Below are 14,864 nucleotides of genomic sequence, written 5' to 3' on the forward strand. Positions count from 1 at the left end.
TTCGCAATGACCGCAGACACAACAGGTACTGCTGCATCGATTCAAAGTGACAGGAGACAGCATTTGTCCAGTATGGTTACAAACTATTTTTCCTCCCTTATCGATGTTCTCCCTCACAGGTCATTCCCCTTTGATTACTGGGCATCTAAAATAGACACCTGGCCTGAATTGGCAGAATATGCATTACAGGAGCTCGCTTGCCCAGCTGCTAGTGTGCTATCAGAAAGAGTCTTCAGTAGGGTTGAGCGACTTTTATTTTTATAGGATCGGGTCGGGTTTCACGAAACCCGACTTTCTCAAAAGTCGGGTCGAGTGAAATCGGCCGATCCTATAAAAAAGTCGGGGTCGGGGTCGGCCGAAACACGAAACCCAATGCAGTGCAATGGGATACTATGGTTCCCAGGGTCTGAAGGAGAGGAAACTCTCCTGCAGGCCCTGGGATCCATATTTAAGTGTAAAATAAAGAATCAAAATAAAAAATATTGATATACTCACCCTCGGACGAGCCCTGGTACTAATCGGCAGCCTTCCTTCCTAAGAATGAGCGCGTGAATGACCTGCGGTGACGTCATGGCTTGTGATTGGTCGCGTGAGCGGTCACATGGGCGGCCGCGACCAATCACAAGCCGTGACGTCATCTAAGGCCCTTAACGCGCTCATTCTTAGGAAGGAAGGCTGCCGGAAAGAAGCCGAGGGTGAGTATATTCCTATTAGGTATATACTCACCCTCGGATGCGCCCTGCTTCTTTCCAGCAGCCTTCCTTCTTAAGAATGAGCGCGTGAAGGCCCTTAGATGACGTCACGGCTTGTGATTGGTCGCGGCCGCCCATGTGACCGCTCACGCGACCAATCACAAGCCGTGACGTAATTCTCAGGTCCTAAATTCCTAGAATGAGGAATTTAGGACCTGAGAATTACGTCACGGCTTGTGATTGGTCGCGTGGCGGTCACATGAGCGGCACGCGACCAATCAGAAGCCGTGACGTCATGGAAGGCCCTAAATGCGCTCATTTTAAGCAAAGATGGCTGCCGGTTACCAGCGGCGATGTCCAGGGGCCTCCGGAGAGGTGAGTATATCAATATTTTTTATTTTAATTCTTTATTTTACACTTAAATGTGGATTCCGATACCGATTTCCAATATCGCAAACATATCGGAACTCGGTATCGGAATTCCGATACCAGATTCAGAAGATCGCCGACCTCATGGCCGACCCCACACAGGGGTCGGGTCGGGTTTCATGAAACCCGACTTTGCCAAAAGTCGGCGACTTCTGAAAATGGCCGACCTGTTTAGCTCAACCCTAGTCTTCAGTGCTGCTGGTTCAATACTGACCGAAAAAGGACTCGTCTGGCTACCCGAAATGTTGATGATCTAACCTTCATTAAAATGAACCGATCATGGATTTCAAATTATTTTGCCCCACCTTCCCCTGCTGACACGTAGCTTGCCTGAAAAATGTCTTGCTTTTGGCCTCCTCTTACTGACTGCTCCAATTCCTCCATTTGCAGCTGCTGAATGTCCACCATAGGCCATTTTTATGCCTCCCTAAATGGTCTGACTCCCCTCACAGGAGCATGGTCACCGTTTGGCGCAAGCACCCGTGCGAGTGCCGTTAGCCTGGACAGGTGGGTGTGCCCACTTTTGGATGATGGCATTGGCACAGGGTCCCTCATAGTACAATGAAGTGTCTCTGATGGTGGTGGTGCACACCCAACGTCAGACACACCGTCATAATATGAGGGGCCCTGTGCCAGTACCGCCGCCCACGAGAGAGTGTTCCCCCCAGCTCAAACAGTGCTCTACCACTTGCAAAACTTACCTCTCACTGCTCCACCACTGTTTAGTCTGTGCTGTCAAATCCTTCAATGGCTCTGCCAATACAAATTTGTTGAAATGATAGATGATAGTAAAAATATACAGGGGCCCTGCCCTCCATTTAGACCAGTTAATACTGTGCGCGAACTACCACTGTCTGCTACTCAGCAGAGGAGCCCACCCGTGTACCTAGCTATGCCACCTGTTTATTTAGGAACATTGTTTTGGCAGACATTTAGCCCACTTTACTATTTTGGCCTACTAACTGTGTCAGCCACTCCTTCCAGTTGTCCTCCACTGAACAAAGCAATGCCACCTGTGTACTCCAGGTACCAATTTTGAACTGCATTTAGCCCACTTTATCATTTGGGCCTACTACCTTTGTCTGTCTGCGCCACTCATTACAGCTGTCCTCCATTGAACAAAGCTATGCCGCCTGTGGACTCCAGTTACCAGTTTTGAACTGCATTTAGCCTACTTTTTTATTTTAGGCCTACTAAGTCTGTCTGCGCCAGTCATTACAGCTGTCCTCCATTGAACAGAGCTATGCCGCCTGTGTACTCCAGTTACCAATTTTGAACTGCATTTAGCCTACTTTTTAATTTTAGGCCTACTAAGTCTGTCTGCGCCACTCATTACAGCTGTCCTCCATTGGACAAAGCTATGCCGCCTGTGTACTCCAGGTACCAATTTAGAACTGCATTTAGCCTACTTTTTTATTTTAGGCCTACTACATGTGTCTGTCTGCGCCACTCATTACAGCTGTCCTCCAATGAACAAAGCTATGCCGCCTGTGGACTCCAGTTACCAATTTTGAACTGCATTTAGGCTACTTTTTTATTTTAGGCCTACTAAGTCTGTCTGCGCCACTCATTACAGCTGTCCTCCATTGAACAAAGCTATGCCGCCTGTGGACTCCAGTTACCAATTTTGAACTGCATTTAGCCTACTTACTTATTTAGGTCTACTAACTGTGTCGGCCTCACATTACAGTTGTCCTCCACTGAACAAAGCTAAGCCTCAATTTTCATCCTGTTTCAGATATTAAACTGCATTTGGCCTACTTGTTTGGTTGGGCCTACTAATGGTGTCTGCCGCTGTTTGTTGTTCTCCTCCACTGAACAAAGCTGAGCCTCAATTTTCATCCTGTTTTGGATATTAAACTGCATTTGGCATACTTGTTTGGTTGGGCCTAATAACGGTGTCTGCCACTCCTTGCTTTTCTCCTCCACTGAACAAAGCTGAACCTCAATTTTCATCCTGTTTCGGTTATTAAACTGCATTTGGCCTACTTGTTTGGTTGGGCCTATCAACGGTGTCTGCCACTGCTTGTTGTTCTCCTCCACTGAACAAAGCTGAGCCACAATTTTCATCCTGTTTCGGATATTAAACTGCATTTGGCCTACTTGTTTGGTTGGGCCTACTAACGGTGTCTGCCTCTCCTTGCTTTTCTCCTCCACTGAACAAAGCTGAGTCTCAATTTTCATCCTGTTTCGAATATTAAACTGCATTTGGCCTACTTGTTTGGTTAGGCCTACTAACGGTGTCTGCCGCTCCTTGCTTTTCTCCTCCACTGAACAAAGCTGAGCCTCAATTTTCATCCTGTTTTGAATATTAAACTGCATTTGGCCTACTTGGTTGGTTGGGCATACTAACGGTGTCTGCCGCTCCTTGCTTTTGTCCTCCACTGAACAAACCTGAGCCTCAATTTTCATCCTTTTTTGGATATTAACCCCTCTCTGACCTTAGACGTACTATCCTGTTGAGGTGACCTGGGCCTATCTGACCCTCGACAGGATAGTGCTCACGGGGGGAGCGCGGCCGATCGCAGCCGGGCGTCAGCTGACTATCGCAGCTGACATCCGGCACTATGTGCCAGGAGCCGTCACGGACCGCCCCCAGCACATTATCCCCCGGCGCATTGCGATCAAATATGATCGCAGTGTTCCGGCGGTATAGGGAAGCATCGCGCAGGGAGGGGGCTCCCTGCGTGCTTCCCTAAGACCCCCAGAGCAACGCGATGTGATCGCGTTGCTCTGAGGGTCTCTTACATCCTCCTCCCTGCAGCAGGCCCAGATTCAAAATGGCCACGGCATCCGGGTCCTGCAGGAGGTGGCTTCACAGTGCCTGCTCAGAGCAGGCGCCGGGAAGCCTGGATCTGTGCACGTCAGATCGCCGATCTGACACAGTGCACAGCAAAGTGTCAGATCAGCGATCTTACACTATAACATGATGCCCCCCCTGGGGCAATGTTATAGTGTAAAAAAAAAAAAATTCACATGTGTAAAAAAATTCAAAAAATTCCAAAAAAAATGCAAAAATATATATATATATATTGTTCCTAAAAATACATTTCTTAATCTAAATAGAAAAAACAAGCAATAAAAGTACACATAGTTAGTATCGCCGCGTCTGTAGTGACCCGACCTATAAAACTGTCCCACTAGTTAACCCCTTTAGTGAACACTGAAAAAAAAAAAAAAAAAAACGAGGCAAAAAACGCTTTATTATCATACCGCCAAACAAAAGGTGGAATAACATGCGATCAAAACTAAGCCTCAATTTTCATCCTGTTTCAGATATTAAACTGCATTTGGCCTACTTGTTTGGTTGAGCCTACTAACGGTGTCTGCCGCTGCTTGTTGTTCTCCTCCACTGACCAAAGCAGTGCCGCCTGTTTGCTCCTGTTGCCAATTTTGAACTGCATTTGGCCCACTTTATTACTTGGGCCTACTAACTGTGCCTGCCACTCATTACAGTTGTCCTCCACTGAACAAAGCAATGCCGCCTGTTCAGTCCTGTTACCACATTTGAACTGCATTTAGCCTACTTTGTTATTTGGGCCTACTAACTGTGTTTCCTTCTCATCCTGCCCATTGCCCAGCCACTGCTAGATGAGTCTGCTGGTACATTGACCCAGACCACTACATTCCCCTTGCACTCTACACTGTGTTCCAAATTATTATGCAAATAATATTTCCTCATTTTTTCTCTAAATTACCTATCTGAATTGCAGTCATTGTTATTTTCCAGTCATCTACTATTCTAGTATAATTGCAATGTTTTGGAACAAACTGCCTATGAAAACAGTATATTTAAAAAAAAAAAATAAACACTCAAAATGCATGTTCCAAATTATTATGCACAGCAGCGTTTTCAACCTTTTTTTTTATTTTGAACAAAAAATGGCCAATTGTGAAGTTATAAGCATTATCAGCTTATTACAAAATGAAATCAAACAGTTTTCAAATGAAAACTTTATTCTAGGCGATGTTACATTTGCACCTAGGACCCCTTGTTCGAAAGAAGCTTCTGAACTCTCTTGTCCATTGAATTTGTCAGTTTTTGGACGGTTTCTGCTTCAATTGTTTTGCATGTGGACAGAATACCCTCCCAGAGCTGTTGCTTAGATGTGAACTGCCTCCCGCCATCATAGACACTCCTTTTGATGATGCTCCAGAGGTTCTCAATGGGGTTGAGGTCAGGGGAAGATGGTGGCCACACCATAAGTTTGTCCTCTTTTATGCCCATAGCAGCCAGAGATGCAGATGTTTTTTTTTGCAGCATGAGACGGTGCATTATCATGCATGAAAATGATCTTGCTGTGGAAAGCACGGTTCTTCCTCTTGAACCATGGCAGGAAGTGTTTTAGAAACTCCACATAGATTATGGAGTTCATCTTAACCCCTTCAGGGATCATAAAGGGGCCGACAATCTCTCTCCCCATGATTCCAGCCCAAAACATTACTCCACCTCCTCCTTGTTGGCGCCTTAGCTGTGTTTTCATGGAGTGTCCATCAACCAGCCATCCTCCACTCCATCCATCTGGACCATCGAGCGTTGCACGGCACTCATCGGTGAACAAAACAGTTTGGAAGTCAGTCTTCATGTATCGTTTGGCCCACTGGAGCCGTTTCTGCTTGTGTGCAGTGGATAGAGGTGGTCGACAGGATGGCTTACGCACAGCTGCAAACCTCTGAAGGACCCTGCATCTTGTTGTTCTGGGGACGTTGGAGGCACCAGCAGCTTAAAAAACTTGTCTGCTGCTATGACAAGGCATTTTTGCAGCTGCTCTTTTAACCTTACGCAATTGCCTGTTGGAAAGAGTCCTCAATTTTTCCTTATCAGCACGCACACGTGTGTGCTGGGAATCAGCTACATACTTCTTGATTGTGCGATGATCACGATGAAGTGTCTAGGCAATGTTCATTGTAGTCATGCCTTGACCTAAATACTCCCCAATTTGTTGCTTCTCAGCAGCCGACACATCCTTTTTCTTTCCCATTTGGGCAAAAAATGTAAGCTGCTTAATAATGTGGAACAGCCTTCTTAAGTAGTCTTGCCTTTATTTGGACACACCTGCCAAACTAATTTGCACAGGTATCTGCAATTGCTTTCAGTGATATAAAGAGCCCTGACACACATCACCATCAATGAGTTTAAATGACAAACAAAAGAATTCTAACCTTATCACTCCTAAACTCTTTGTGCATAATAATTTGGAACACAGTGTACACAGCCAGAATCTGACCCTGCTGAAAGTCAGGTTCCCCTTCCCGCATACTATACCACCTTACACAGGGACAAAGAGGAAGGTGCAGATGAAAGTGCAGGTTCCTTCATCAGGTGGGGGGCATACTCGTTGGCGATGTCACCTGGCACAGGGCCCCTCATAGTATGCAAAAGTGTCTCTGCCGGTGGGAGGCGCCCCCGCCGTCAAACACACCGCCGTACTTTGAGGGACCCTTTGCCAGGGACAATGCGAATGAGTGGCCCCCCCTGCTTACTCAGGATCACAGCACTTGCAAAGTTGAAATACTTACCTCTCCCTGCTCCACCGCCGTGACGTAGTCCGCGTTTCCTGGGCCCACAAAAAACTTGAACCAGCCCTACCCCCCACAACTTTAGCCAAATGACCCCCAATTTTCAATGACTAACTATTATTATAAGGTAAATTAAGATTGACAAGCTTAAGAAACAAGAATTGATGTTTTTGGCATTAAAATGGGCACTGTAGGTATTTTCCTGTCCTCCACTCACTGCCGACTTTGATTCCCCATTGACTTGCATTGGGTTTCGTGTTTCAGTCGGCCCCCAACTTTACGCAATAATCGGCCGATTTCACCCGACCCGACTTTTGAGAAAGTCTGGATTCGCGAAACCCGACTCGATCCTAAAAAAGTATAAGTTACTCAACTCTAGTCACCACCCATATCAGCTGACCTAGCAACTCTGCAGTTGCAGCACAATGCTAGCATGGAAAACTGACTTTAACCCCACTGGCCTGAAAGGAAAAAAGCTACATTTAAAACATAGAGGGACCACAGTTCTCACGAATCCAAAAATAGATCATGACAGCTGCATCAAGTGGCCTCTCCTTCTCTTGTTCCCCCTTACATCACACACAGTACAATCCTCAGAGGTGGCACCCCAATCACCCTCGTTTTCCCCATGTCAAAAATTACCAAACTCCCAAATTACTGAGGGGAACCTCAGATGGCTCACTCTGCAGAGCTGTTCACACATTCTATTCCATAGGCAACAGAGGTCTGCACCAAAGAATTACAGAATCCAGAGGTGGAAAGCATCTGCACCAATGCCCAAATTTTTTTCATGTTGGATCCAGGGCTGGACAAAGTAGGGTCCATCAGAATACAGAACCTCTTCAAGACACGTTAACCACCAAGGGTGGAGGTGATCCTGAAGAGACTCAAATACCATAGGGGCACGCGGACTGTACTGTGGTGACAGGGGAGGAAGAAGAGGAAGGAGACGTTCAGGGTGAGATGTATGAGAACAGAGAGGATGATGATGAGGTTGTGGATCCCACTTGGTGTGAACCCAGAGATACGCAGATGAGTAGCTTTGCAGAGGAGGTGGGGGAGGTGGAAGATGAGGAGGTTATGTTGTAGCTTCCCACACAGACATGAAGTGATGCAACCATGACAAGCACTGCATCTTCAGTCCAAACACTGGCTAAGCACAAGTCGTGAGTGTGCAGTTCGCAGGGGCGGAAAGGGTTGCCTAGCCTGTGCCTTCTTTGAGACCGCAAAAGATGACTCAACACATGTTATTTGTTAAATTTGCAAAAAATTGCTCAATAGAGGCAAAAATTGCAATAAATTGACACCTACATGCATGAACCGGCACATGCGCGATTAACATGCTTTAGTGTGGGAATCTCACTGTGCTAAATTGTGGACTAGTGGGCCTTGCCAATCATGACCATCTCCTCAACCCCATCTGCTGATTCTACCTCCTGCATCACCATTCCCAGTTTTCTTACACAGGTCTCTCAGAAACTAGAGTTGTTTACCCACCACAGTTGGGGTGAGTAAGAGCCAGTCAGCTGTTATGGAGGTAGACATGACTGCTGCTAGCACAACACATCTTTCTCAATCCACCTTATCATCTCTGCCTGCTACTCACTCACAGTCCAGAAGTTTTTCCTATTCTCTGTATTCCTCCCTTCTTTTGCGTGGTCATGTAAAAGAATGTTTCCTCATACACATGGCAGAGCTAAGAGCTTGAACTTCACCATCTCCATTCTGTTGGCCATGGAAATGCTGCCTTTTCTCCTAGTGGATACAGATGGTTTCAGAAAGTTGATGGCTGTCGCAGGCCCCCAGTACCAGTTGCCCAGTCACCATTATTTCTCTAAGAAAGCTGTGCCCCCACTATACCAGCATATCGCCGACAACATCACCTGTTCCCTGAAAAATTCCATGTTTGCCAGGGTGCATTTCACCCCTGACACCTGCATTCAGGCAGTGTTTAAATTAATATGCATTGGAGATCGTAGTCACACAGCTCAAGAGTTGTGGACAGTTATCCAGGCTGAGTTAGAGCAATGGCTGTCTCCACTAAACCTGAAGCCAGGGAAGGCCATGGGCGAAAATGGTACACACCTGGTGGTGGCCCTACACCGCGGCAACCTCATACACGTGCCTTGCATGGCTCAGAAACTCAACCTGATGGTACAGCAATTTCTCCACTAGGGTTGAGCGACTTTTATTTTTATAGGATCGGGTCGGATTTCACGAAACCCGACTTTCTCAAAAGCCGGGTCGAGTGAAATCGGCCGATCCTATAAAAAAGTCGGGGTCGGCCGAAACACGAAACCCAATGCAGTGCAATGGGATACTATGGTTCCCAGGGTCTGAAGGAGAGGAAACCACGTGCCACGCCGGAGAGGCAACGGGAGTTTAGGGAGGTTAATAAGTGGCTCAAGAATTGGTGTAGGAAGGAGGGGTTTGGGTTCCTGCAGAACTGGGCCGACTTCTCAGTTGGCTACAGGCTCTACGCTAGGGACGGGCTGCACCTCAATGGGGAAGGGGCAGCTGTGCTGGGGGAGAAAATGGTTAGAAGGTTGGAGGAGTGTTTAAACTAGGGATTGGGGGGGAGGGTATTCATTTTATAGGAGGGGAAGATAGTGCAGATAGAGACCTGGGCACAAATAAGGAAGTTGGGGGTGGCGGTAGCATGGGGGGTGGGGTTAGAACAGTTAGTAATTTAAGAAAGAATAGAGGTACAGAGAGTAACATCAAGTGCATGTATACTAATGCCAGAAGCCTCGCCAACAAAATGGATGAATTAGAACTAATGTTGTTGGAGCATAATTATGACATGGTCGGGATATCTGAGACGTGGCTGGATGAGAGCCATGACTGGGCTGTTAACTTGCAGGGCTATAGCCTGTTCAGAAATGACCGTACAGGTAAGTGAGGGGGAGGGGTGTGTCTATATGTAAAATCTTCCTTAAAACCCATCCTGCGTGATAATATAGGTGAATTTAATGAAAATGTAGAGTCCCTGTGGGTGGAGATAAGGGGAGGGGGAAAAATAATAAATTACTGATAGGGATTTGTTATAAATCTCCAAAAATAATGGAAGCAATGGAGAATATCCTCGTAAAGCAAATAGATGAAGCTGCGACTCAAGGAGAAGTTATTATTATGGGGGACTTCAACTACCCTGAAATAGATTGGGGAACAGAAACCTGCAGTTCCAGCAAAGGTAATCGGTTTTTGACAACTATGAGAGACAATTACCTTTCACAAATGGTTCAGGACCCAACAAGGAGGGGGGCACTGCTAGACCTAATATTAACCAACAGGCCAGACCGCATATCAAATATAAGGGATGGGGGTCACTTGGGGAATAGTGATCACAAAATAATAAGTTTTCATGTAACCTTTAATAAGATGGGTAATAGGGGGGTGACAAGGACACTAAACTTCAGGAGGGCAAATTTCCAAGGGATGAGAGAGGATCTTGGTGCAATTAACTGGGACGATATCCTGAGACACAAAAATACACAAAGAAAATGGGAGACGTTTATTAGCATCCTGGATAGGACCTGTGCACAGTATATACCGTATGGGAATAAACATACTAGAAATAGGAGGAAACCAATATGGCTAAATAGAGCTGTAAGGGGCGCAATAAGGGACAAAAAGAAAGCATTTAGAGAATTAAAGGAAGTAGGTAGTGAGGAGGCATTAAATAAATACAGAAAATTAAATAAATTCTGTAAAAAGCAAATCAAGGCAGCAAAGATTGAGACAGAGAGACTCATTGCCAGAGAGAGTAAAAATAATCCCAAAATATTCTTTAACTATATAAATAGTAAGAAACTAAAAAATGACAGTGTTGGCCCCCTTAAAAATAATCTGGGGGAAATGGTGGATGAGTATGAGGAAAAAGCCAATATGCTAAATGACTTTTTTTCATCAGTATTTACAAAAGAAAATCCCATGGCAGACAAAATGACTAGTGATAAAAATTCCCCATTAAATGTCACCTGCTTAACCCAGCAGGAAGTACAGCGGCGTCTAAAAATAACTAAAATTGACAAATCTCCGGGCCCTGATGGGATACACCCCCGAGTACTGCAGGAACTAAGTACAGTCATTGATAGACCATTATTTTTAATCTTTAAAGACTCCATAATAACAGGGTCTGTACCACAGGACTGGCGTATAGCAAATGTGGTGCCAATATTCAAAAAAGGGGCAAAAACTGAACTCGGTAATTATAGGCCAGTAAGCTTAACCTCTACTGTGGGTAAAATCCTGGAGGGCATTCTAAGGGATACTATACTGGAGTATCTGAAGAGGAATAACCTTATGACCCAGTATCAGCATGGGTTTACTAGGGACCGTTCATGTCAGACTAATTTGATCAGCTTCTATGAAGAGGTAAGTTCCGGACTGGACCAAGGGAACCCAGTGGACGTAGTGTATATGGACTTTTCCAAAGCTTTTGATACGGTGCCACACAAAAGGTTGTTACATAAAATGAGAGTAATGGGGATAGGGGAAAATATGTGTAAGTGGGTTGAGAGCTGGCTCAGGGATAGGAAACAAAGGGTGGTTATTAACCCCTTCCTGACATCGGACGTACTATCCCGTCGAGGTGGGGTGGGCCCCCATGACCACGGACGGGATAGTACGTCCAGCGCGATCGGCGGCGCTCACGGGGGGAGCGCGGCCGATCGCGGCCGGGTGTCAGCTGCCTATCGCAGCTGAAATCCGGCACTATGTGCCAGGAGTGGTCACGGACCGCTCCCGGCACATTAACCCCCGGCACACCGCGATCAAACATGATCGCGATGTGCCGGCGGTGCAGGGAAGCATCGCGCAGGGAGGGGGCTCCCTGCGGGCTTCCCTGAGCCCCCCGCAGCAACGCGATGTGATCGCGCTGCTGCGAGGGTCTTACCTCCCTCCCTGCCTGCTCCAGACCCGGATCCAAGATGGCCGCGGATCCAGGTCCTGCAGGGAGGGAGGTGGCTTCAAAGAAGACTGCTCAGAGCAGGCACTGTGAAGCAGCCTGCACTTCTCTCAGATCGGTGATCTGTCAGAGTGCTATGCAAACTGACAGATCACCGATCTGTGATGTTCCCCCCTGGGGCAAAGTAAAAAAGTAAAAAAAAAAATTTCCAAATGTGTAAAAAAAAAAAAAAATATTCCAAAATAATGAAAAAAAAAAAATTATTATTCCCATAAATACATTTCTTTATCTAAATAAAATAAAAAAAACAATAAAAGTACACGTATTTAGTATTGCCACGTCCGTAACGACCCGACCTATAAAACTGGCCCACTAGTTAACCCCTTCAGTAAACACCGTAAGAAAAAAAAAAAAAAACGAGGCAAAAAACAACGCTTTATTATCATACCGCCGAACAAAAAGTGGAATAACACGCGATCAAAAAGACAGATATAAATAACCATGGTACCGCTGAAAGCGTCATCTTGTCCCGCAAATAGCGAGCTGCCATACAGCATGATCAGCAAAAAAATAAAAAAGTTATAGTCCTGAGAATAAAGCGATGCAAAAATAATTCTTTTTTCCATAAAATAGTTTTTATCATATAAAAGCGCCAAAACATAAAAAAATAATATAAATGAGGTATCACTGTAATCGTACTGACCCGAAGAATAAAACTGCTTATCAATTTTACCAAACGCGGAACGGTATAAACGCCTCCCCCAAAAGAAATTCATGAATAGCTGGTTTTTGGTCATTCTGCCTCACAAAAATCGGAATAAAAAGCGATCAAAAACTGTCACATGTCCGAAAATGTTACCAATAAAAATGTCAACTCGTCCCGCAAAAAACAAGACCTCACATGACTCTGTGGACCAAAATATGGAAAATTTATAGCTCTCAAAATGTGGTAACGCAAAAAATATTTTTTGCAATGAAAAGCGTCTTTCAGTGTGTGACGGCTGCCAATCATAAAAATCCGCTAAAAAACTCGCTATAAAAGTAAATCAAACCCCCCTTCATCACCCCCTTAGTTAGGGAAAAAAAAATGTATTTATTTCCATTTTCCCATTAGGGCTAGGGTTGGAGCTAGGGTTAAGGCTACAGTTAGGGTTGGGGCTAAAGTTAGGGTTAGGGTTGGGGCTAAAGTTACGGTTAGGGTTTAGATTACATTTACGGTTGGGAATAGGGTTGGGATTAGGGTTAGGGGTGTGTCTGGGTTAGAGGAGTGGTTAGGGTTACTGTTGGGATTAGGGTTAGGGGTGTGTTTGGATTAGGGTTTCAGTTATAATTGGGGGGTTTCCACTGTTTCGGCACATCAGGGGCTCTCCAAACGCGACATGGCGTCCGATCTCAATTCCAGCCAATTCTGCGTTGAAAAAGTAAAACGGTGCTCCTTCCCTTCCGAGCTTTCCCGTGTGCCCAAACAGGGGTTTACCCCAACATATGGGGTAGCAGCGTACTCGGGACAAATAGGACAACAACCTTTTGGGGTCCAATTTCTCCTGTTACCCCTGGGAAAATACAAAACTGGGGGCTAAAAAATAATTTTTGTGGGAAAAAAAAAATATTTTTTATTTTCACGGCTCTGCGTTATAAACTGTAGTGAAACACTTGGGGGTTCAAAGTTCTTACAACACATCTAGATAAGTTCCTTGGGGGGTCTAGTTTCCAAAATGGGGTCACTTGTGCGGGGCTTCTACTGTTTAGGTACATTAGGGGCTCTGCAAACGCAATGTGACGCCTGCAGACCATTCCATCTAAGTCTGCATTCCAAATGGCGCTCCTTCCCTTCCGAGCCCTCCCATGCATCCAAACGGTGGTTCCCCCCACATATGGGGTATCAGCGCACTCAGGACAAATTGGACAACAACTTTTGGGGTCCAATTTCTCCTGTTACCCTTGGGAAAATACAAAACTGGGGGCTGAAAAATAATTTTTGTGGGAAAAAAGTTTAGTTTTATTTTTACAGCTCTGCATTATAAACTTCTGTGAAGCCCTTGGTGGGTCAAAGCACTCACCACACATCTAGATAAGTTCCTTAGGGGGTCTACTTTCCAACATGGTGTCACTTGTGGGAGGTTTCTACTGTTTAGGTACATTAGGGGCTCTGCAAACGCAATGTGACGCCTGCAGACCATTCCATCTAAGTCTGCATTCCAAATGGCGCTCCTTCCCTTCCGAGCCCTCCCATGCATCCAAATGGTGGTTCCCCCCACATATGGGGTATCAGCGCACTCAGGACAAATTGGACAACAACTTTTGGGGTCCAATTTCTCCTGTTACCCTCGGGAAAATACAAAACTGGGGGCTGAAAAATAATTTTTGTGGGAAAAAATTTTATTTTTATTTTTACGGCTCTGCATTATAAACTTCTGTGAAGCCCTTGGTGGGTCAAAGCACTCACCACACATCTAAATAAGTTCCTTAGGGGGTCTACTTTCCAACATGGTGTCACTTGTGGGGGGTTTCTACTGTTTAGGTACATTAGGGGCTCTGCAAACGCAATGTGACGCCTGCAGACCATTCCATCTAAGCCTGCATTCCAAATTGCACTCCTTCCTTTCCGAGCCCTCCCATGCGCCCAAACAGTGGTTCTCCCCACATATGGTGTATCATCGCACTCAGGACAACTTGGACAACAAATTTTTGGGGTCCAATTTCTCCTGATACCCTCGGGAAAATACAAAACTGGGGGCTAAAAAAATAATTTTTGTGGGAAAAAATGTTTGTTTTATTTTTACGGCTCTGCATTATTAACTTCTGTGAAGCCCTTGGTGGGTCAAAGCGCTCAAAACACATCAATATAAGTTCCTTAGGGGGTCTACTTTACAAAATGGTGTCACTTGTGGGGGGTTTCAATGTTTAGGCACATCAGTGGCTCTCCAAACGCAACATGGCGTCCCATCTCAATTCCTGTCAATTTTGCATTGAAAAGTCAAACGGTGCTACTTCCCTTCCGAGCTCTCCCATGCGCCCAAACAGTGGTTTACCCCCACATATGGGGTATCAGCGTACTCAGGACAAATTGTACAACAACTTTTGGGGTCCAATTTCTTCTCTTACCCTTGGGAAAATAAAAAATTGGGGGTGAAAAGATAATTTTTGTGAAAAAATATGATTTTATATTTTTACGGTTCTGCATTATAAACTTCTGTGAAGCACTTGGTGGGTCAAAGTGCTCACCACACCTCTAGATAAGTTCCTTAGGGGGTCTACTTTCCAAAATGGTGTCACGTGTGGGGGGTTTCAATGTTTAGGCACATCAGTGGCTC

Source organism: Ranitomeya variabilis, chromosome 6 (assembly GCF_051348905.1).
Source record: "Ranitomeya variabilis isolate aRanVar5 chromosome 6, aRanVar5.hap1, whole genome shotgun sequence".
NCBI classification, from domain to species: domain Eukaryota; kingdom Metazoa; phylum Chordata; class Amphibia; order Anura; family Dendrobatidae; genus Ranitomeya; species Ranitomeya variabilis.